The sequence below is a fragment of the Camelus bactrianus genome, chromosome 6, assembly GCF_048773025.1.
Source record: "Camelus bactrianus isolate YW-2024 breed Bactrian camel chromosome 6, ASM4877302v1, whole genome shotgun sequence".
In the NCBI taxonomy this organism is placed as follows: Eukaryota; Metazoa; Chordata; class Mammalia; order Artiodactyla; family Camelidae; genus Camelus; species Camelus bactrianus.
The window spans coordinates 37,350,240-37,373,695 of NC_133544.1; the positions used below are offsets into that span (position 1 = coordinate 37,350,240).

At 42.1% G+C, this 23,456-nt stretch overlaps 1 protein-coding gene, 1 long non-coding RNA gene and 2 other non-coding genes across 5 annotated transcripts in view; 3 read left to right on the plus strand and 1 right to left on the minus strand.

Moving 5' to 3' along the window:
* The first annotated feature begins 2,024 nt into the window (after positions 1–2,024).
* Positions 2,025–6,360, plus strand: LOC141577806 (uncharacterized). The gene is made up of 3 exons (XR_012507275.1): positions 2,025–2,908; positions 4,126–4,234; positions 6,222–6,360. It is a non-coding gene; the product is annotated as an uncharacterized LOC141577806 (long non-coding RNA).
* Positions 3,939–4,010, plus strand: TRNAI-AAU (transfer RNA isoleucine (anticodon AAU)). Its single transcript has one exon. It is a non-coding gene; the product is annotated as a tRNA-Ile (tRNA).
* Positions 6,361–9,783: 3,423 nt separating the features above from the next.
* On the minus strand, positions 9,784–9,947 carry LOC123618890 (U1 spliceosomal RNA). Its single transcript, XR_006727393.1, has one exon. It is a non-coding gene; the product is annotated as a U1 spliceosomal RNA (small nuclear RNA).
* Positions 9,948–15,236: 5,289 nt separating this feature from the next.
* ARMH4 (armadillo like helical domain containing 4) overlaps positions 15,237–23,456 on the plus strand; it is a 116,866-nt gene continuing 108,646 nt past the window's right edge. For both annotated transcript variants that reach the window (XM_074365466.1, XM_074365467.1), the window contains exon 1: positions 15,237–15,367. The gene's annotated coding sequence lies outside the window, so the exon portion shown is untranslated. The remainder of the gene's footprint in view (positions 15,368–23,456) is intronic.

Sequence of the window (23,456 nt, forward strand, 5' to 3'; positions counted from 1 at the left end):
GATGCTGTTGAATTTCACACTTAAAAAAGGGTCAAATGGCATGTTTCATATAGTATGTATTTTACCATACCAGAAAAGAACCTACTTGAACCTGCCTCAGAGTCTGAGCTGCATATCGTTATTAGAAGCTAGTTATTTTCTAGACACAGTGAGTAGAGAGACATAAATGCATAAATTTTGAATCAAGATAAGGAAGAGTGTCTAAAGTTTCAAATCTAAACCTCTGGGTTTCCAATTTTAGTCTGCATCAGATTCACCAGATCTTGTTGATTTTTCCCTACCCATAAAGATTCTAATTCATTAAGTCTGAGGTGAGCTGAACACTAGCATTTTTAACAGGCTCCCCCCAGGTGAGTATGAGGCAAAATCAGTGAAGAGAATGTAGCTTCTGCTGGTGCCTGGAGAGGCCTGACTGCAAGATTCCATTGAATCTTTGCCGTTTTGGTACCAAGCTCAGATTCCTGCTCTTGCAATCTCTCCTGGCTCACAGCAAGGGCTCTGGACATCCTTCTGCACCCCCAAGTCTGAGGACCAATCGGAGGGTGTGTCTTCCACTGACTTCTGCACCAGGTCACGGTGACTCAGCACCGGGTCCCAGCTGTTCCTCCTGATCTGATCTTGTCATCCAGCTCCAACCTTGCTCCCATTTTCTATCCCAGTTTTGAAAATTGGGTCTTTGTTTTGTCACCAAACCTCCGTCCTTTTCACGCCAGTTTTCTCAGGGGAGATTGTCCCTGTATCTTGATATCAGGACAAAGATTTTCCTATCTTGGCTCAGGTTTTTTGTTTTTTTAAATTGGAAAGCACTTGCCTTCAACAAGTAAGCCGCACTCTATTCCTCAATCCCTCCTCATTCCCATCCCCTCCCTCCAGACACATGCTTGCTGTTTAAATTCCCTTCCTTTTCCGTGTGATCTCCAGGTGTTTAGTGCCTTGCCTGAGACCCACTTCTGACTCCATCCACTGTCCCATGAGCACCTCATCCTGCAGGTCTATCCCAGCAAGCTGCAGGCCAGCGTGGAGGCATGTCCCCAACATACTGGCACCCAGTCCCAGCCTTCTGCTCCAGGACTTGCCTTCTCTTTGATTCCCTGGTCCTGGGTCCGGCCCATTTGCCTGGTGGAAAACCCTGTTACCTCCACTGCTTCCTGCTGCCCACTGAGGGGAAGAGAAAAAGAACTAACAGTTTCAACCCTCTTCAAAGTTTTGGGTGCTGTGCTAGGAGGTACTTTGCAGATGGCATTTAATGTAACACAGTATTTTAACTTTTGAGGGGAGCAAAACTATGACACAGAGAAGCACGGTGACTTGTCCACAGAATGGGCAGCGGGCAGATGGGAAGACTAGGACTGAACTGAGCCCTGGAGTTTCGGCTTTTCGGCTTTACCGTGCAGGTCTGGACTATCCTGTGTGTGCTGGGGCAGTGGTATGGCACATATCGGTCTCCCCTGCTCCCTCTCCTCTCAGTTCACTCTCCCATGCCAAGCAGTGTTGGAACACACGCAGCACCTCTCCTGATTTGCTGAGTAGTCGCAGTGGGTTCCAGTGCTGGCATGAAGTATCTTTTCTCATGTTCTTTCCATTCTTGTTTATTGCTAACTCACTCTGTACATGAAGTATGTCTTTTAGATTGTATATTCATAGCAACTAAATTCCTAAAAATAATGAAGTATCTAAAAACAGCTGGAGAGTATATAGTGATGGTCTGCAATCTGTAACTGTTGACCAGCAGTATTTTCCATACCCTCAGCAAATTAGATCTGCTGTGGTCTCATGGTCAACAGAGCTACTACTCACCTGCTGGATATACATATTGAACAAAAAAGGAACCCCTAGAGTTGAATACCTCAGTCATCCTGTTACTGAACTCAGGTCTGGCTGCTCACTGCTCGAAAATCAATACCGAGAGGTAGCTGTTGGTAGAAAGGAAAGTTGCTTTTAATCAGAATGCTGGCAATCTGGGGAGAAAGTGGACTCATGTCCCCCCCAAAACAAATCTGAAGATTCTGCTCAGCCATGAAAGTTTTTAAAGGGAAGTAATCTCAGATAATCACTGAGATAGGGGGTCAGAGTTGTCACCATCACCCCAACTGCACGCAGGCTTGTCGACTTTTATTTTTCTTTAGATGCCATCTTGTTCACACGGTTTGTGAGATTACTGAAGGAGAAGCTAGGAAAGAGATCTGGTCATCTGTCGATTACTTAGTCTTCATTTCTACTTCTTTGATCTGATACAGGAAAAAAAAAATGTAGGACAAGAGGATGACCATGTCCCAAGCCTCGGTTGAGATGTGCCCTGCCAAGTGTGGGTCCTTGGCGTATGCAGGAAAGAATTCCAGAGTGAACCACAGTTGAGTAAAGGCAGATTTATTCAGATAGATACATACTCCATAGTCAGAGTGCAAGAGAAAGGCCACTAGGTGTGGGGGTTGGGTGCTCCATTTAAAGTAAAGGTACATACACACATACAAGAGTGTGGGTCATGTCACTCAGAAGGGAGCGCAGCCATGAGGCACGGTGTTGCTAGTTTTTATGGGCTTTGTAACTTCATGTGCTAATGAGTGGGAGGATTATTCCGTCTACTTTGGTGAATGGTGTGGGATTCTCAGGAACTGGGCCATTACCCACCCTTTGACCTTTCGTGGTCAGCCTTAAAATTGTCCTGGCACTTGTGGGAGTGCCATTTAGAACGCTGTTGTATTTCAACGCAGCTCAAGGTTTACTGGGAGTTGAATCATCCACCATCTTGGTGCTAACTACTGTGTCATTCTTTTAATGATTATGCCCTGTCCCCTTCCCTCTTGTCTCAGATCTATGGAAAGAACCAACATGTTAGGCAAAGGTATCCGATGAGCAAAAGATTTGAAAGGGCTGGAGATGAGAAGAGCATGGGAGTGCCTGGTTTAAGGTTAGTGACAAGACAAAAGGGACCTCCTGCAGAGAACTGTTTCCTACAAAGAGCGCTTTCCTGCCAAAAGCTGCTTACAGTTCTATTTAGGGTGGTACTACCCTAGAAGGCAACTGGCTCATTGCCAAAATGCCCATAGCATAGCTGAACTTTTTGAGTTTTTCTATAAGGAAAAGAGCACCTACAAGATTCAGATGGTCCTGTTAACTCTTCCTACTTGTCTGGTCCTATACAAACTTTTCCTGGATTGCTTTATGGAGAGGGCAAATGTGATTCCATCCCAGCAGAATTTAAAGGCCAATCATATAGGTTACTATTATAAGAAGGCAACTTTCAGTTCCAAATTTAATCAGTTTTTATTATTAAAACTAAATTTATTCTAGACACCCAAGCACTAAACCTTGGAACAATTTTTTAGTTCTTCTTTTTATCTCCCAAGCCCAGTCAGTCACCATCTTCAGCTGCCCCTCCTGTCTCAACAATCACTTGCTCAAAATCTTTCCCTTTTTGCCTTACAACTAAGGCCAAATTCCTTGCCTTGGCATCCAAGGCAGCAGCAATCCTGTCTCCATTCTTTCTCCAGCTTTATTTCCCATGACTCCTCTGTGCAAATTATGGTACCAGAACATGCATGTTCTCCTCTTATGCCTAGTTTATCCCATTCGCCTGACTTGAACACCCCACCCTTGTAACCCTGAGACCTAATTTGCCTGTCATGCTACTTCAAGCCCCACTTTCTCTGTGGAAAATTTCTCTCTGCTTTTGCTCCTTCTCCTTTGTCACATAAATCATGCACACACTCTACTTAGCACAATGATACTGATGCTTAGTAAATGTTCAATGGAGCAGGCAAGAAGATGGAGTCTGGAGCCAGACTGCCTAAGCTGGTGTCCCAGCTCTACTGCTTGCTTGCTGTGTGACCTTTGACAACTTAACCTTTCTGAGCCTCAGTTTCTGAATATGTGAAATAAGGGTCATAACTGTGCCTCATAGTATTATTATAAATAAAAGTATTTCTCCTTTGTGGGAAGAGGGTATAGCTCAGTGGTAGAGTGCATGCTTAATATGCACGAGGTCCTGGGTTCAATCCCCAGTACCTCCATTAAAAAAAAAAAAACCCTAATTACCTCCTCTCCAAAATACAAAAGCCAAAAAAAATGTATTTATCCTTTTATTCTGATATTCCATCCTCTTCACTTAATATTTGCTTTTTGAAGGTGGATATTAGCCACTTACACCACTAGTTCCCACCATGTCAGAGAGAGTTTGGGTACAAGGATGTATTACGGAGGAACGTATGACTGAGAAAAGCACCATCCTGCAAATGTAAGTGCTGGGATAGCACAAACGGGAAAAAAGTCCAGAAGGAGAGGAAACAATGGGTGGTCCTCAAATAGAGGTGGGAAATGTGGGGAGAGAAGGGACGTCAGAAATACTCCTGGAAGAAAGAGATTTTCAGACCCTTAGTGAGGAGAGATGAAAGGATTTTGGCCAGTGGGTTTGAGGTCCAGTGCATTTCCTTTGGAAAGGGAATGCCTTTAGCCAGCTGGAGGGGTCCCCTGAATGCTGGGGAAACTCGTGCAGGGCCCAGAGCTAAGGAAGTAGGGCTAACTGGCTGCTCACAATTGCCTTGAGGCTCAAGAGAGCAAAGGAGAAAAGACTATAGTTTCCTTTTAGGATGCCCAGCCCTGCTCACTGGTCTTGGAAAGGAGACAAAATTTCCATCTGGTCATGAGAACTGTGAATTTGACTGGTTGTTCCTTGGGCTGAATCACCTAGGGTGCTTTGCTGTGCGTGGGAGTTGGTGCTGGTGTTAGTGATGTGTGTGTGTGTGTGTGTGTGTGTGTGTGACTGTGTTGATGGGGGCATTGCATATGACAGGCTGTGTGTATATGGATGGGGAGCATTCAGCTGATGGATGGGACAAGATGGGAGGAAGACAGGCCAGGGGCATCCATGCTGGAGGCGAGCAAAACAGGCTGAAGAATGATTCAATCTGGGGAGATACATCCTGGGGAGACTCGGGCTGGAGGCTATAGACTGAGGAGATCCACACTGGGGAGATATGGGATGGGTAGGTGGTGGCCTTTTACTTTTCTACTGCTGTGTAACAAGTTATCACAAATTTAGTGGCTTAAAACAACACTCATTTATTTGATGTGCAGTCACAGTATGGCTGAGTTCTCCACTCAGCATATCACAGGTTAGAATCAAGGCAGGCTGTGTTCCTTTCTGGAGCTCAAGGTCTTCTTTCAAGCTTACATGGTTGTTGGAAGAATTCAGTTCCTTGTGGTTGAAGAACAGAGGTCCCCCCATATTCTTGCTGGCTGCTGGCAGAGGCCACTCTCAGCAACTAGAGGGCACTCGTAGGTCCTCGCCATGACATCCCTCCCTATTGCCCTCTCCTGCTTCACAGCTCCCTGACTTCTGTCTCTAACCTCTGGACCTCCATTTAAAGGGCTCCTGTGATTAGATCAGGCATACCCATATAGTCTCTCTATTTTAAAGTCAACAAATTTGGGACCTTAATTATATCTGCAAAATCCCTTCACAGCACCTATATTAGAGTTTGAATAACTGGGAGAAGGTGTGTGCATATCAAGGGCCAGGAATCTTTGGAGCTGTTGTAGAATTCTTCCTTTCACAGGGGGATACAGGCTGGGGGGATATGGTGGGAAGATACAGTCTGCTGGGGAGAGATGCCAGCTAGGGCACATTCAGGTGGAGCAGGGACACAAGCTGGGAGGGATACAGGCTGGGGTGACTGCTAGTTGGGGAGTGATACTGTTGGCAGGGGGATACATTGAGGGGATGTAGGTTGGGGAGGATATAGGCTGGGAAGATAACAGCTGAGACAGATACAAGTTGGGGAGTGGTACCAACTGAGGGGGAGTATGGATAGGGGGATGATGCAATGTAACGAGAGGCTTCAAGCTGGAACATGATAGAGGCTTGAATGGGATGCAGGAAGCAGGCTTCGCACAGCACCTATGTAGAGACTGGGTGCCTGAGAAGTAGCTATTCTGAATCTGAGTGCTATGGCAGAGGTGTGCCCAGGGGTGATGGGGGCTTGAGGAAGGGCACTCAGCCCAGCTTGGTTATCAGGGATGGTTTCCTGGAGGCGATGCTCAAGGCGAGTCCTGAAGAAGAGTAAGGCATCCTTAGTCAGTCAAAGAAGAAAGATGAGGCAAGGGTTCAAGTCAGATGAAAGAAACGAGACCAGGCACAGACGGGTCACAGCAGATGATGATGTTTCACTTTCTTGTAACGCTAAATCTTTGATTAAGCCATTAAATCTCTCACTTTGAAACAGGACCATGCCACTGAAGACAGCCTATGTAGGAGAGGAAGAGCCCCGGACTGCAGACCCAGAGGTATGTGTTCCTGCATGGCTTTCCCCTGGCGTTGGGCAACCTCTTGCACTTTTAGTGTCTCATTTGGTAAAGAAGGAAACTAGAGCAGAAATACACCTTTTATAACTCTAAAGTGCTTTGAGATCCATAAATAAGATAAATATATTGAATGTCTGTAATAGGCCAGATACTATTATAGTTCCAACCTATTTTCAGCTACGTAAGCGATGTAATTGATTCCAGTTAAGTGCATTTTCAAAAAATGCTAAATCATTTAAAATAATAGCATAATCCCAGCAAATATAAAAATGTTTTCTGCTTATTTAAGAATATTTCTGTTTGGGGAAAAAATTAGTGTTAATGGGAAGTCCCTGGTGGACATTGTCCAAAGTCCTTAGTTAAATTTGAGAAATGTATTGATTAAACTTGGTGAAATTCCAAGAAAATGCTACAGAATTATATCAGAACTATTACTCTAAAATCTATCCCCAGAAAATTCTTGAAATTTAAATAGGAGGATATCAATAGATTCACTTCTGTTCTCAGAAATTCCTCAAAAGAAAAAAAAATATTAGCCATCAACTCAGGAAATACCTCCTTTTATACCAAGAAATCCATACCTCATCAACGGGGTCTGAACTCTGTTTCAAATAATGGTGTTTATTGAACATGTAATGGGTGTTAAGAACACTGTGCTAAGTGCTTTCCACATTATTTCACTTCATCCAACAGTCCTAGGTTATCAAATCTATTATTATCCTCTTTTGAAGCTAAATGCACACTCCTGGTTCCTAAGCAGTACTTCTACTTAGATTCTAGAATGCTTGTTGCTGTTTTATCCTAGAAGGCTAGGAATCTCCAGGCAAGCTCTACGTCTTTCTACAAGGCACAGGCTTGACGGCAGAGCCAGCATCCCCCATTAGGGAGAGCCACTTTGTAACAAAGATGCTGCTTGTGGACTATCTAATCTGAAAATGGTTTATGTGGAGGGGAAGGTCTTTCTTTCATATTCCCTCTTTAAGGATGTCACTGTTCTGCTTCAAATAGGGAAGCTATTGAAAATGCTTTGAATGGCGTGAGTGCTACACTAACCAATCAGACATGATCCCCAACTGTGCCAGGCATTACCTGCCCCCCACCATTTATTTTGGGATGGTGGAAAGTTGGTGGAGGTGCTGAGGCTGGTACAGGAGTGACAGCTTGGGATGATGGCTTTTCACCAACTGATAAGGAAGTGCTTCATTGTCTTAACAACCAACGTGACTGTCCCGGTGTGTATAAAGCAAAACTCCACACTGGCCCAAATGCACTGAGCTTTCCCAAAGAAAGGGGCCCTCTCAGCCATCTCTCCCCCAGTCTCAAACTGCATCTCATCAGTGTGTCTGCCCCCAAGTTTGGTCCTAAGGAAGGCCAGAAGAAGGAAAGCAAGAACCTAACACTCCCCTGCCTAGCCCCTAACTCAGATGCCTCATCCCTCACTTCTTCAGTCAGAAGTCTACCTCCTGGGCCTGAAGGCAGGGACGGAAAAGGAGGAAGAGGGGGGAGGTAATCATCTTTGCCTTCATTTCTTTCTGTGTGATGGGGAAAAGGTTTCTATTTTCTGGTATTTTTAGTTATCTCACATCTTTTTTTTTTTTTTTAATCATTTGCCTAAGATGCCCTTCTTGTCTGCCGTATCTCCTCCTCCCAGGTAGAGGAGGTGAAGCCAATTGCTTAGACTGTGCCTTGGGCAGAGGAGTGGGCCTGTAAAGCTGCTCCTGAACGAATAGGGCATTGCACCTGAGGGGTCTGGTTCTAGTCCCTGAGGTTGCCTCAAACGCAGCAGCATAACTGGAATTCAAGACTCTGCCGTCAAAGAGGATCGAGCCAAAGCGCCCAGGCTTGTATCTTCAGAACAAGGGACAATGTACACCCTGGAGAGGACAATACATTTCAAAAGCAACAGTATGCACTCTAGGAAGCAAGTAGAGGTCTAATAAAAGAAGACCAGAGAAACAGAATGTACTGGAAAAATAAAGTCTGACAGGGGGAAAAAAAGTTTTATTTTTTTCGATGAACCAAGCAGAATATGATCCGAGTGAAAAGTGCTCCTCCACGTAAGATGACTGCTGAGAACAATGTCATAAAATGAACATTAGCTGACAGGGGTAAGTGCCTTGAAATGCCTTTTACAAAGAGAGAAATGGAAGGAAAACAAAACATGTCACTGGGCCTGAAGACCACTTACATAAAGCTCCTAAAAGCAAAAAGAGAAAAGAAAGAACACCACGTGAGCATCCCATTTCTCTTTACTGGGAATCTTTTGGAGCTCAATTCATGTCTTTTGTGGTGATGCCTCACACTTTAGACCAGTCCAAAAGTAAATAATTTTCACTGTATGAGACATATTTTCAATCACTGATTCTGAAGGGAAATTTTTTTTTCCCTTTGGCTATTTTTGTAAACCACTACTTTGAACTGATTCTGCAAAATGCATCTTTTATGTCTACTGTATGTTGTAGGTCTTGACAAAGAATAAATAAAACAAAACATAATGCTCTCATTCTTACAAGGGATTTAGGCCTGGATAGAATATGAACTCCAGGTTCAGCTTGAAGCAGTCTATTTCTTCTTTTTTTCTTCCTTCTTCTCAGGGTATATTTTGTTCACATGCAACTTCTTTTTAAATGAATGTGAACTTTACCAATTAAAAGGGTTGCAGACTTGTGGTAAGAAGGAGACTTGATATATCAATTGGCTTAGTTCTCTGATTTCAGACAGGTCACAAACAGGCCCGAAATAATCCCTTCTCATAGGATGTAAAAAATAATTAATCCTGAGTCTCAGAGCCACTTATGTTAGAATATATCTTCCCAATTTGTATGAGATTAGTATATTTCATTCTGAAACTGGTCAAACTTCCTTTCTATGTTAGTAGTACACAGTTCGTGCTTCATAGTTGTGAAGTGATGAGCATTACCATATTTATTTTAGTAATAGGCTAATGGCCATAATTAAATAGTCAACAAATACTTTTTGAACAGCTGCTGTGTCAAAGCAAGGCACTGCTGTAGGTGTTGTGGGAGATGTGGGACTACATAAAACACACTGTCTTAATTCAGAGAACTTACAATTTGGGGGGAAAGAGGGGAAGATAACTGGTTATATAACACATGTACTAACCATATCAAGACATGGACTTCCCACATAGGTTTTATCAGATAGTTCTTCTTTGTAGTGGTATCATGAAAAAAGATGATGAAAATCAGTGCCGCTTTTAGATCGTTAAAGAAGCATATGAGGAAATTTTATACTATGTTTTATTCATAATGTTTTTGTGTGTATAACCTTTTCCTCTTAGCTGAATTTCAGATCTGTGAGGAAAGTTGAGTTCAATTTAAATATCTTCATCTAAACCACATTTTTTCCACAAAACAAAAGCACTTGTGGATTGATTAACTGTGGAGCTAAACTCAATGCCAAAATAAATGCATCACCCACATGGCCCACAGATGATGCACTGCTTGTTTCTTTTTGTTTTTTAAGGGGAAAGCGCGAACGCAGTCCCCCACTACCACAAATAATGCATTCGAGTTTCCCACATTTGGGGAAATTGCAGGGGTCAGCATATCCAGAGTGCAATGGATAAGCCTCGCCCTGGGAAAACCATCTTCGTGATCACGGTATCTCCCCTGCCAGGTAAGTATGCACTGCTTGTTTCTTAATGACTATGAAACATGGACTCAATTCTGCCACCATCTAAGATAGTTTGGCCAGAAGGATTAGCCAAAATGTATAGGGACAAGGAATTTAGCAGGCAATGAAGTGCTGTACCGAAAGAAAGTGGTTTTTTTGGGGGGGGGGGGTTGGGGCACTGATGTCCACACCATATTTAAACCTTGGTAAACCAATGCTCACATTGTTGCTGTTATTCTGATTGTGAGTTTCAAGAACATCTTCATGATAATAGTGTTGATAATCCATGATCATGTCCTGTTCTCTGCTTTTGCTGTCAGTGTGCTGCAGATTGAATACAGTCTTGTGTATCCTGAATGTGATGTTAATACCAATAAGCAACATTTGTTGGAAGGCAAATAATAAGCAACAATGTCATTAGTCCTAGTCAATATATTTGGTAGTTTTCCCACATCTACAACTATCGCCATAATTTCCTTGTTGAGTGAGTTAATGGTGTTTCATCAGAAACTCCAACCCAGCCAGAATGAAAGTCGTCCTTTTTTAGAAATCTAGAACAAAAGAGATATTTAACCTCTTTTGCTAATCTATTCCAGTCTCTAAGAAATTTCTCTAACAAGAGCAATTCCTTGGGCCTGAGCTTTGCTGTTCCTGGTAAAGCCATTTTTCTTTAATTCTATCCTGGGTAGGGGCAGAGAGGAGTAAGCAACCGTTCTTTGCAACATGGGCAGTAGATATGCACAGCATATGTCAATAGTAAATATCTCATGCTTATTATTTAAGATAAGGAATCTGTTAAAGTCATTGATTTATTTATCATTAGGCTTACAAAAAAAGACAAGGATGGAGACTCTTTTAAGTCTGACATTGTAAAAGGTAATTCATATCTTTTCTAGGGTTATAGATGCCATTTTGAATAGGGTTATTCACAATGACCAATTCATTTAGGATTAAAGGGTGTATTCCACAGGAGGCATTAGACCTTTGATGTTCAAATCTTTTAAAGTCTTTTTTTTTTAACAGACACTCTCACAAGAACATTATTTATGGCTGCAAAAAAAAGGGGAGGATGAGAGAGAGACAAGATTTCTTTCTTGTGAATGTTTTTCACCCTTGACTTTATCTAAAAAGTTTCTTTTTAAATGGCTATACTGTTAGAAATTTTGTTTTTGTACCTGCGTTAGTAGCTCTTTTATCTTGGTTTTTCAAGGCAACAGACAAAATTCCACTTGTTAGAGCTGAATCAGAAAGTTCAGGGCTTAAAGCAATCTAACACTTAATACGAGAATATAGAAAATAACAGATTTTAAAAAGAAGAGAATATAAAGCATACAACATTCTGCCTCCACAATTACAGTAGGTTTCATGGGGAAAGCAGAGAAGTAAGAGGATTCATCTGGGTGTTTGCACAATGGGAGTTAAATAATAAAAGTCGGTAAATATCATGGACTTTTGTGTTGACAGTTAAAAGCAACTACAGTGTATAAAAATTTTGTTTAAGGAAAATCGTTTTGTTATTGGATTTATTCTGTCCACTTGTCTTCCTAATAAACTGCATACTAAAGACATAATTTAGTACAAGGTAACACTCTAAACTCATTAGCACTGAAGCAGGTCCTGTCAAGTGTTTGAGGTTTTTGGATGCAGTGAAAACAAATTAGAATTTAAACAACTGATTCTAACATCATTACCATGATTTACCACATCATCATCACCGCCACCATCAGCCGTCACCACAGCCTGAGGGAGTGGAGTATACTTAGCAATACTGTTTTGCACTGAAGTCTACTCCTAGGAATTTCAACTTAAAAAATTAAAAGCAAACAAAATCCTCAATAGAGAATTAGAGCCAAGGAGCACCTGGGCAGAGAACGTTGAGAGATTCTGAAAAGCTCCTGCTCATAAACTTTTAAGAGGACGAGGAAGAAAAGACAATCTTCTGTAGTGAAGACTTAAATATCCCATTTGCAAATGACCGCTGGCAACTCCTGTTCTTCCGTGGCTGGACCTCTTTGTTGGGTGCCTTGGGAACCAATAAGAACAAAATCCAAGGAAGGAATCTTACATAACATAAAGGGTTCAAACATAAAGGAAGGGGAAATCACCGAAAGACAGGAACTTTCTGAAAGCCGAGGGAGAAGTTTTGAGGAGATTCCAGGGAAATCCAGCCTTCCAAGTGAGTTGTTTTCTCATGTGCCTCTTTCACTTCGTTTTGTTCGATTGCCTCACATGCTGGTCGCTGGTGTAATTTCAAACAAAAACAAAACAAAACTAAAACAACAACAAAAAATCCTCAGGAAACAGCGGTGCAGAGTCTGGGGATGTCTTGCCTGCTGGTTTTCAAGAGCCCTTATGTGAGCCCTTAAGTGGCACTTACCTAGGTGATGTTACCTTGGTTACAGACACACAATCCAGCTTGCATATACTCATTTCAGCAATGCCTTAAGGGCAACATACAGGGGAAATCCAGCGGTCAGATAGGCTACTTTGTACATGGGGATCAGAATAAAGAGAATTGGTTAATGTACTGTGGAGCATTTCTACCCAATTTAGTGATAGCCTTACCGAGGACACCATAATGCTCAAGTCTGTATTGCCAAGACTCACTCTTCCGGGTGGTATCTGAATGGCCATTGTCCACTCCTGGCTCTTGGGGGTTGGTTATCCAGTTCTTCATGTGACCAATTCCTGTCTGACACAAAGGCTTTTATCAACCAGGACCAGATAATGACCTAATACTACAAAGGTTGTCAGATAAAGTACAGTTAAATTTGAATTTCAGATAAACAATAAATAATTTTTTAGCATAAGTATCTCCCAAATTTTGAATGGAAATTCTCTGTTTTAATTTAGTAAATCTGGCAACCCCAAAACGGCCTTCCTGAGCTTGCTTCTTTGTTTCCTTGATTGGATTTTGGGGTTTGCCTAACTCTTAATGTACACATATGATTTCTTGCTTTACCTATGAAACGCTAATAACATTCATTGCATGTGGACTTACTGATTTGACTTTTATTTATTTTTTTAACATTCTTTATTGAGTTATAGTCATTTTACAATGTTGTGTCAAATTCCAGTGTAGAGCACAATTTTTCAGTTATACATTAACATACATATGTTCATTGTCACTTTTTTTTTCGCTGTGAGCTACCACAAGAACTTGTATATATTTCCCTGTGCTACACAGTATAATCTTGTTTATCTATTCTACAGTTTGAAATCCCTGTCTGTCCCTTCCCACCCCTTGCCCCCTTGGCAACCACAAATTTGTATTCTATGACTGATTTGACTTTTAGAGTGTAATTCTCCCTGATTTATAGTTGTGTGTGTGCTGGGGTGGAGAAGTGGATCTTGCTATCACTGCCATGTACCAACAGCAGCTGTTGAGATAAACTGCATTAATCAGAGTTGCTTAAAGCAATACAAACCATTTTGGGAAGGATAAAGGATTAGTATAAATGAGTTCCAGCAAGATCACTTTAACCACAAGCTGAAATAATTTGTATTGAGGAAAAGGAAAATAGGAATTCTTCTACGGGAGAAGGGTAATTTTGGAGAATGGAAACCTTTGAGAATGAGGCAGTCTGGGGAGTGGAGTTCTATAGCTGGGACTTAAGTGTATTGTGGGTCTCTAAGGAAAACACTAAGATGTTAGAGAAGATGGCAGAATGGGGGCCAGGAAGACGTCAAAGAAACAGTATTTCAAGTCTGTGCACAGGGCTAGCTTTAGATGCACCAGGGCTGGAGTCCCTTTCTCCTGCTGTCTTCTATTCTGCTTGGTCCTTTGGTCCACCTAATTGATCAGGTTGGTTTTTTATTAGTACTATTATTTAACTGCATTTGGGTCAAATAGAATCAATTTTGTGGTCTAGCTGGGAATTTTACCATACTATGTAACATTTTTTATGAGATGTGGTCTGAATTTCAAACAACTTACATAAAAATAAAATGTTGACACACATCTTGGTCAGGCTGGGTGTGTGGCTTTTCAATCTGGTGAACATTGAATCCAGGAAGAAGGCCTGGTCACAGTGCAACGTATTATATTGTATTACACCTCAAAAACAGATCTTACAGGCTCAGTGCAATTCAATCCAACAACTATTTGTTGACTACCCTTCTGGAAACACAAACATAATATCTTTTTTTTTTTTTTTTTGGCAGGGAGAGGTAATTAGAGCATGCGCTCTACCGCTTGAGCTACACCCTCCGCCCTCAACATAGTATCTTTTAAAGAGAGGTGGTATAGGTAAGAGAGTTCATAGCTGTGCATTGTTAGGTGAACAAGAACTTGCTCTGACTTCATGATGTTTACAAATAACTACAGAGGGCTAAGACGGCTTTTATAAAGAAGAAAGTAACAAGAGATGACGTATGTGGAAAGTACATTGCAGTACTTCAATAATTAAAGTAGAAATAGAAGTAAAAAAGTAACGTTTTTTCCATGTTATACTTAAAGACATTAAAAATATTTTTATCCACACTATAAAAAACAAAGTGCATTGCAAATGTAGAGTGCCCTGGGGATTGTTCTAGAATGGGCCTTAAAACTCCTGACACCTCCTGTTCTCCAAAATTAGGAGTATGAGATAAAGGAAACTGAGTCCTTGAGAAACCCAAGAATGAAGATCGTGAATTGCCGGTGGCCACCGGAGCCATAAAACTTTGGACGAGTTACACAGCCTTCAGCTTCAACTTCCTCCTCTGTTAAGTGGGGATTACCAATATCTTGCAGGGTTATTGGGTAGATTGAAAGCAGGTAATGAGTGAAGCACCTAGCCTTGTGCTTGGCAGCAGTAAGGGCTCAATAAACCGTACTTTCTGTTACTACTTACTTTCAACTTCTCTGAGTGATTGAGAAGGGAACACTTTGTGTAGGGCTACCCACTTTGTGGGTCCTACTTAGAGGCACTGCTAAGCCATACGGTTTTCACAAGGAACATTCTGCGGCTTCCGATATACGCCCCTCGCCTCAGCCAGGGACCAGAGAAATTCGGGCTCCTCTAGAAAAACCGGTGCCCTGGTCTTTTCTCTGTAGGCACTAAGGGAGAGATTCCGCCGAAGACCAGGCTGCGAAGACGATCAGGACGGCAGGGAGTTTCCGAAAGGGTCCCGGGAGCCCGGACTCTGGTAGGACTCGCCCCGGCGGCTCGGTCCCCAGCGCCGGAGCTGAGGAGGGGAAGTGGACGCCGAGGGGCGTGGGGCGACGGCATCGGTTCTCTGTGCCCGCCGAGCCTGGGCGGGCACATATTTCTAGCGTCCAATCCCTAGCCGGAGTCGCGGCCTCATGAATAAGCAACAAGGCGAAGTGCCCTCCCCCTGGCGTCCCAGACAGTAGAGGGAGCCGCCACCGCTGCAGGGGCCGCCGTGGGGATGCCGAACGCGGGCGCCACTGCTCTCTTCTGCGCGCTGCTCGGCTGAAGGCGCACAGGTGAGGACGGGTCGGGCTTCTGCCACTCGGGCGGCCGCGGCTGCAACCGGGCGCCGGGTCAGAGACGGAGCCGGAGCCCCTGGCGGCACGGGGCCGCCCTGTGAGCGTTGCAGTCCGGGGCGCGCGGCAGCCCGGGGCGCGCCAGGCGTGCGCCCTGCGCCCCCGCCGGAACGCGAAGCCCAGGCGCAGGGGGCGCGGGGGCAGCTCCGGGAGCGTGGGGCGCGGCGCGCAGGCCTGGGAGGACTGGCCGCACTCCTCGCTCCAGCTCAGCCTCACTGCTCCGCACCAGCGAGCGGGCCTTTGTGCTGGCGGAGCTTGCAGAGCTGGCTGCTTTTGTGTGGGCTTTCTTTCTTCTCTCCCTCCCCTCTCAGTCTCACAGCGGTGGTAGAGAAGTTCCCGAAGACTAAGATTTGATCCTTTAAAAGCATCGGTTGCAGTGTCCCCGACGCCAGCCAGTGGCCAGCAGCCGAGGAGCGAATAGGGGCTGCGGTGGCTACCGAAACGTGTTCTGCTACTTTGCAGAAAACAAATAGTTGAGTGTTTAGCGCAGAGGTGTCACGGAACCTCCTTGCTCAGACCCTGACCGTTCCCCCAGAGGCAGGAAGATGCTCCTTGGAAAGGTCACTTAATTGGAAAGAGAGCCTGAGGGTTGGACTCCAGATGATTGCGAGGTGCTGCCTGGAGGTGTCCAGATGTCGCATGTGCGTCCTGGTCACTGGTCACTGACAGAACCTGACAGAACCTGGTCACTGACAGAACCTTCCTAATATATAGAGCCTGGCTGGCGAAAAAGGGAACGGGCGCACAAAATGTAGGACCCTCAAGTGTTTGGAGTTCTCCAAGATAAGAAATGTTTGCCTTCTCAAGCTGATCCCGAGGATCTGCCAGGATCTTGGCACCTCATTTCTGTGTAGAGCTATTGTGGAGGAGAGGAGAGAGGCTGCTTTAACGAGTCTGCCTTCTTTCTGTAAGTTTTAGTTTGAAACTTAAGGAGAAAGGGGAGTGGCTCACAAAACCATCCATAGAATTCTGAAGGATTTCTTCCGTAGGGAGCAAAATGTGTGACCACATTTGCATGTCTCCTCTCTTTGTGTATTTCCTTGATCCCTAGTGATGCTGTTGGGGCTCCAAGGAGTCTCGTTTACACGCCCACAGAGTCAGTCGCTGACCGACTAGTGCTACTCGCGGGTGGAATCCCATTGTAGCATCTATTGCACGAAACTGAAAACCCGGGTGAGATTTCACAGAATCAGAACATCTACCCATAGCAGAGATTTAAGGGTAGCCTGACTTACTCTTATGAATAAGGTAGAGTTGTTGTGTTTGTCATAATAATGAACCAAGCACACTTGCAGCAGACTTGATATTGATTGTGTTTATTCACAAAACTCCCAAGACTCAGCAAGTCTAAGGTAGCTACAGCAACAGAGCCAATTAGGGAGATGTGGATTTGTCTTCGTTTTCATGGGAGGCTTCTTATCATATTCTGGCATGTCCTGCTAGACCTTTCAGTATCGTAATTTGATTTTACAGAAACAGTTTGATGCTAAGTAGAAGTACATAAGTATAGGATCAAAATGAGGAAGATAGGCTTACCTGTTGTGGAAAATTTCTACTTGTCAGCTAAAGGTGTACTTCACTTTTTATCCAGCAGATGTTTGCCCGAAAGCTTGTGTAGGGAATTGTATTTTTGTTCATTGAGTTCTGTTTATTCTCACACAGGGAAGCTGGCTGTTCAGAGAGAACCTGAGTTTAATTTCTGTAAAATGGAAGCTCATTCTCTAATTAAGATGTGTGGTCAGTCCTGTTTTTTCATATTGTGTTTTCTTGGTGATTATAAGAAAAGCATCTGAATCACATTTCAGCTTGAAATGTTAGAAATTATATTTAATCCTTGAAGTGTCTACTTGGGGATTACTTTCTCTTTAAATGCCAGCTAGTATTTAGAGATCTTGTCAAGCATATAATGTTTGTGAACCACACAGAACAGAAACGAAGTGTCACATTGGGTCATTGACAAGAGTGGTGTGATAGAGGGACAAGAGCTTGTTGATCAAGATTGATTAGGACGGAATTCTGCAAACATCAGACAATTCCCAGGTCACTTTGTCTCCATGAAAAGCTGAGAGGGGAAGCTCCTTGGAAATATCTCAAGGAGAAAAGGGATGCTATGGATTCCTCAAGCTGTTCGCGTGTCTGTATTTTGAGGGGGATGCATGACAGTACCACACTCATATGTCTTGAATGGTACAATACTTAAAATTTTTCTTAGAACCATTTTTTATGTCTATCATCACTTTGTCATCTCTCTTCCACCTTTGAAGAAAACAAAATGAGCACTATTATCTCCATTTTGCAATGAGGAAACTGAGTTTCAGTGATTTGCCCAAGGTAGAGCTGGAACTCGAAGCCAGCTTTTAAATCTTCATGTCTAGCTTTTTCTTTTTCTTTTTTCTTTTTTTTTTTTTTTACCAGGGACAGGCTGGTGCACTAGGAGTGGTAAACACAGATAGCTTCATTTATCTTCATCGCTACATTGGAGTGAATAAAGCTTGTGGGCTCAATATATAGAACTTAGTTGAGGTCTGCAGGAATGGTAAAGCACTTTGCTGGCAGTGCCCAGAGTAACCGTCTTGACTCCAGCCTGCTTACCCTCTTCCCTGTCAGCTCTGATGCCACTTTCCTCCTGGGAGACTCTGCTTTTTCTTGTGGTTACTCTATTCTCTCTCCTCCCACTGTGGTTGAACATGCTACTGAAAGGATTGTCTGACACTCTAGCCACTTAATTTACAGTGAAGGATGGCTAGGGTCAGGTGATCTTAAAGACAATATATCAGGCCAGTGGCTGTTGTCAGTAGCGCAGGGAATCAGAAATGGGGCACCTTAATGCTGTGTGCCGCAGCTGGGTTAATAGGGTCAGAGTCTTGATAAGCTCAGCCTCAGACAAGTGAAATAGTGTTGGCAACGAGAGCCTTAAGAATTAAGAAAAGAAAAGGTAAGACAGCGACAAAATAATCTTTAGGAAAAACACCAAATGAATAGATCATTGAGACACAAAGAAGGGAAAGAGTTTCCTTTTCCCATTATCAATCAAAGAATTACTAATTGGGTTTTGAAAGGTGAAGGGGTAATTGAAAAGCAAGTTGACCTGAAGCTCTGAGGCTTATCCCTTGTTCCTGGTGATCTATTTTTTTTAAATGAAATAAACTGAAAACGTAAAGTATAGCAGAAATGAGAATACAGAAATGATTACTGTTATTAAAATGACACATTGAATAAATAGCCAGAAGTGACTAGGGGATGAACAAAACAGACCGACATGGACAGACCATAAACTGTCATTGAACATCTTGCAGTATAAAAAGGAGATTCTGAACATTCTTTATCATGTGCTTCAATGCTTATTTATATTCACTTCACGCCAGTAAATGCTTATTGAACATCTCCCCTATGTGTCTACCATTATTAGGAATTATATGGCAAACAAAGGAAGCTAAAAGACCAGTGTTTGCATGCAAAGAACATGATCTTATTTGAAGTGATGAGACTTAACAGACATGACGATTTGTGCTAGAGAAGCTGGGAAAAGGATGAGAAAAGAATTGGCCAGGCATTTTTGTGATAGCAGGTAGTAAACAGGACATGACCTGGGGGGGTCAGGGTTTGGATACCTAGGGAAGGGAAGAAAGAGGGAATGTTCATTCTGGTTAATGCAGTGGTGTGTGCAAAACTTAGGAAGCTGAAATGAGCAAGGTGCCTAAGAGGACAGTGTACTCAGCTGGCAATGGTGTTTGTGCTGGGCACTGGTGGTGTGGGGTGGCATTCCAGATATAGAATTTGGCAATTGTATGTTTGGGGACATTAAATGATATGTTTTGGGAAAGTAGAAAGTTGTGGTGGCAAAGGCAGGAAAGTTAATGTCTGCCAGAATTCACAATTTCAAAAACAGACACAATCACATAGATAAATTAATTAACCTCTATACGCTGGTAGTTTTCTCGTCTAAAACAAAACAAACAAACAAAAAGGGGATAATGGTAGTACCTAGCTCATTAGGTTATTGTAAAGGATTAAGTAAGATAATTTATATAAAGTACTTAAAGCACTTGGCATCCTCCAAATAGTAGCCATTGTTGAGTGATTATTGTTTTTATTCTTAAGAATAAACCATCTGGATTGTATAAAATGGAGTGGAGAGGAGAGAGTCTGAACAGGATCATTGATTAAGAGGCAATTAAAATAATGATAGTCTAGTGTCCTCAAGGAGGGACAATTCCAAGAGATACTATAAGGGAAGAATCTGCAGAAGTTGTGAATCTAGCATCTATAGGAGAGAAGAGTTCACGATGACCCCACAGTTTAGATGCGGATGCTGTGTTTGAGATAGCATCTGTGTAACATCCAGTAGACAGTGAAAATCTGAGCTTTCTTCCCCAAACCCCACACCAACTCTTTATGGTATTTGTGTTTATCCCAAGAAAATGAAAATATTAGGCAGACTGTCACCAGTTTTTTTTTTTGGCATCCTCTACAGGCCTTCCCTTTCTTGAATACCCTTAAGGCAATGCTCACGTTCCTTATATATTATACATGAAACTCAATTTCCTTCGGAAAAAGTAGCGTTGTCACTGATGAGAATGATTTAACACACTGGTTCCCTTTTGTGTCTCCATTTTCTTAATGCACTGAACAAGAGCAGCATACATTTCAGTTGGAAAAATAATGACGAAGTGTTTTTTTTTTTAACTTTTTTTTTAAATTGAGTTATAGTCAGTTTACAATGTTGTGTCTATTTCCAGTGCCAAGTTTTTTTTTTTTTTTTTTTTTAAACCTGATTATTAAGTCTAACAGGGTGGCTCAGGCTGTGTATTTTGGGTTGTCTTTCATTTGTCTTTGAAACTCGAATATGCCTAGACTCGACAAAGAAACAGATTCTGGACTGTATCTATTTAAGATTGTCAAAGATAATGCTTGACAGAACAGCTTATCTGTTCACTGGTGGCAGAAACCCAGTAAATTGTTCGGAGCACTGCCAAGCCATTAGGATACCTTGATAGCGAATGACAGACAAAGTGCTACTGACTTGCTCAGAAAGGGATGCTTTTTAAGCTATTAGAAAGGAATATCCACTATCCATTAGCAGTTGGGTTAGAGTTCATTTATCTGAATTAATTTGCACCAATGGATAGATTGAAAAGAAAGGAGCGTCCATAGTCAGAGTGTAAGGGAAAAGTTAGAGGAATGTTTATTTATTAAATACTCTGATATTTGAATTAATTTAGGGTAATTAAGACACAATTTCTAATAAGCAGTGAAATCTCCTCTCCCTCCCTGTCCTCCAACTATAGACATTCATCTGTTTGTTCAGCCAGTATTTACTAAGCATTTCCCTGTGCCAGGCACTTTGACAAGGACAGGAGACAATGTCGAGGTAAAAAGAAAAGGCATATAGCCTTCAAAAATATGATTGCACGTGGTTATTTAGGTTTGGAAATAACATCATTGAACTGACATCGGTCAGCCTTTCCATATTTATTCCCTAATGTCATGCAGCTCCCAGTGGGGGATATCCAACTCCTAGGAGTGGCTCTCTGAACCTGTGCTGTGCTTTGAAAGATGGAGAAAGACCAGGAGCTTGAAGGTCATCTACCAATTTATCTGAGTTGCAGATGTGTTCCCTGCTGCCGTCCCTCACAGGCTATCTTTTCCACTTCTTTTCAAGTTCAGGCGTCACTTTGAATAGTGGGGAGAAGGAGCATAAGGCTGCAATACACAGGCACAGAATAGGCGTGTGGCTCACCCCACTTTTTCTGCTGTAATTGAATTTAGAAAGCAGGTGGCCGGCACTTCGTTACAGAAGGAAAGTCTTCTAGAGTAAAGGCAGAATTCCCTTCACACAGAAATCTTAAAGCTCAAGATCTAGGGAAAATGAAACCTTGAAGGAAAAAATCTGTCTTGGAAAGGCAATAGAGGTTATATTAAATCTGTATTGTTTGTCCCCCACTATCCTCCAAATCCAATTTGTTCATAAAATTCTCCCCTCAGTCCACATGTCTCCGGAACATATAAATAAAATGTGAAGCATTCATGCAATCATTTGGGTGTCTTGCCTGTTTGATGGCAAAATGAAAACATTTGTATTTTTGTTTTGTGTTCTATAGATACAATATAAAAATGGAATCATGGAGAAAGAAGGGATTTCAATTATTTTGTTTAACTCCTTATTCTGTTAAAGGAGAAACTGAGGCTATTTGTACAGCATCACATAGTATGTTTTAACAGCAGTCAAGCTACGGGTCGTTTTTCTGATGCCAGTCCATGTCCCTCTAAACTCTACTGCCCCTCACGATGGCCATTGCTCTTAGGTTTTTATCCAGAAGCATAGAATCATGGAAACCAAGCTTTTAGGCCACACCCTCGATTTTCTGGGGTGTTTGGTAAGATTTCACTGAATGGGAAAACTATTTATACAGGAAAGGGCAGCTCTCTGAACGGATTAGAAATGAGCCAGAGAGTTCAATAGCTTTTACGTATCTTTGACTCTGTAGTTTATACTTTAGCTTGTCTGTTCAGAAGCCAAAGGTGTAGTTTCATCAGCTGTGAGCACTCTTGCTTCACAGTGATCCTATGTTTTTGTTTTAAGAAAGGAAAATAGAGGCAGCAGGTCAAATACTGTTACCCAGTCAGTTACCTGCCCGTGAACTGGGATGCCTGCTGGCTCAACTGAAGTATGGGGATAATGTCCAGAATGTTCACATGCTATTCCCTCTTTACTAAATATCTTTCCCATAGTCTCTCCTTTTAAAACAATGGTAGCTAGCCTGTATGTATTTTAATATTTAATCCAGTTGTTCCAAGCCCTCATCCTACGCATGGGGGCATCTAGCATCCCTTCCACTATGTCTGGGGATTCTTGGGTGGGTGGCTTACTTTTCTCCCAGTCATCTCTGGCTTCAGTTTTCTTCTACTTCTAAATGTATGATCCCTGAAATGCTGTTCCTTTTCTGCATGTGGCACCTCATGACATCACCCCATTCCTGTATTCTCCCAGAGTACTGTGACTCAAGGTTTCTGTGTAGAAAATTACACCTAACTTAATGGCAATAAATATTTATTATTTCATCCCATGTCTGTGTGTAGGAATTTGGGAGTAGCTTAGCTGGGTGGTGCTGACTCAGGGTCTCTCAGGAAGTTGCAGTCAAGATGTCAGTTCGGGCTACAGTCATCTGAAGGCTTGACTGGGGCTGGGGGAGCTGCTTCCAAGATAATTCATTCACGTGGTGCTGGTAGTTCAGCAAGAGGCTTCAGCTCTGAATCCATAGATTCCTCTTTCCTCATGTGAAAAAATTCAACCTACTCTTTGTCTTCCACTGTCTAGATCTTGCCCTAAGCACTTGGCATTTTCTCTGACTCAAAAGGAGACTGTAAAACTAAATGGGATAGCATGTGGAAGCTTTGGACTTCTTAAGGGGAGAAGGCCCTATGAAATGTAAATTTTTATATTTTATGTGTGCACGTCGTGTGCCTAACCCAGATAGTTTTATGATTAGATGTAGAAGAAAGGAAAAGAATGGCTTTTATAAAGATAAGTCTTTACATTTAGATTTAGAATTTTCATACCAGGGTTTAAGTTTCTAGAAAACAATATCTGAGGACTTTCTGATGATGGGAATAGAAAGGGTCCTACTCACCAAAATAGATAAAAAGACATAAAACCCTTAAGTTTTGGGGAAAATGAGCAGTTTTGATGTAATTTTAGTTGTAACGAGAGTGTGAGTAGTTTAAAAAAGTGCACTAAATCTTAATCTTACAGTAATGTGTATTCAGTAAAGATTGCTAATTTAAAATGTGTTTTGGTTCTCTTAAAAAGATTTTTTTCAAGAAACACTTATTTACATTGCTTAACTATTTTCCCTTTTCTAATCTTTTTTTTTTGAGACAAAGGTTTTGCCTATAAAAACCTAATTTTTATAGTTGTTGCAGAGAAAATAAAGTATTTTCAAGACAAATTTTAATTGAAAATCAATTATATACTTTAAAAAACTCTTGAGTAAAACTAGTATTCAGTATTTTATGATGATATTTAATA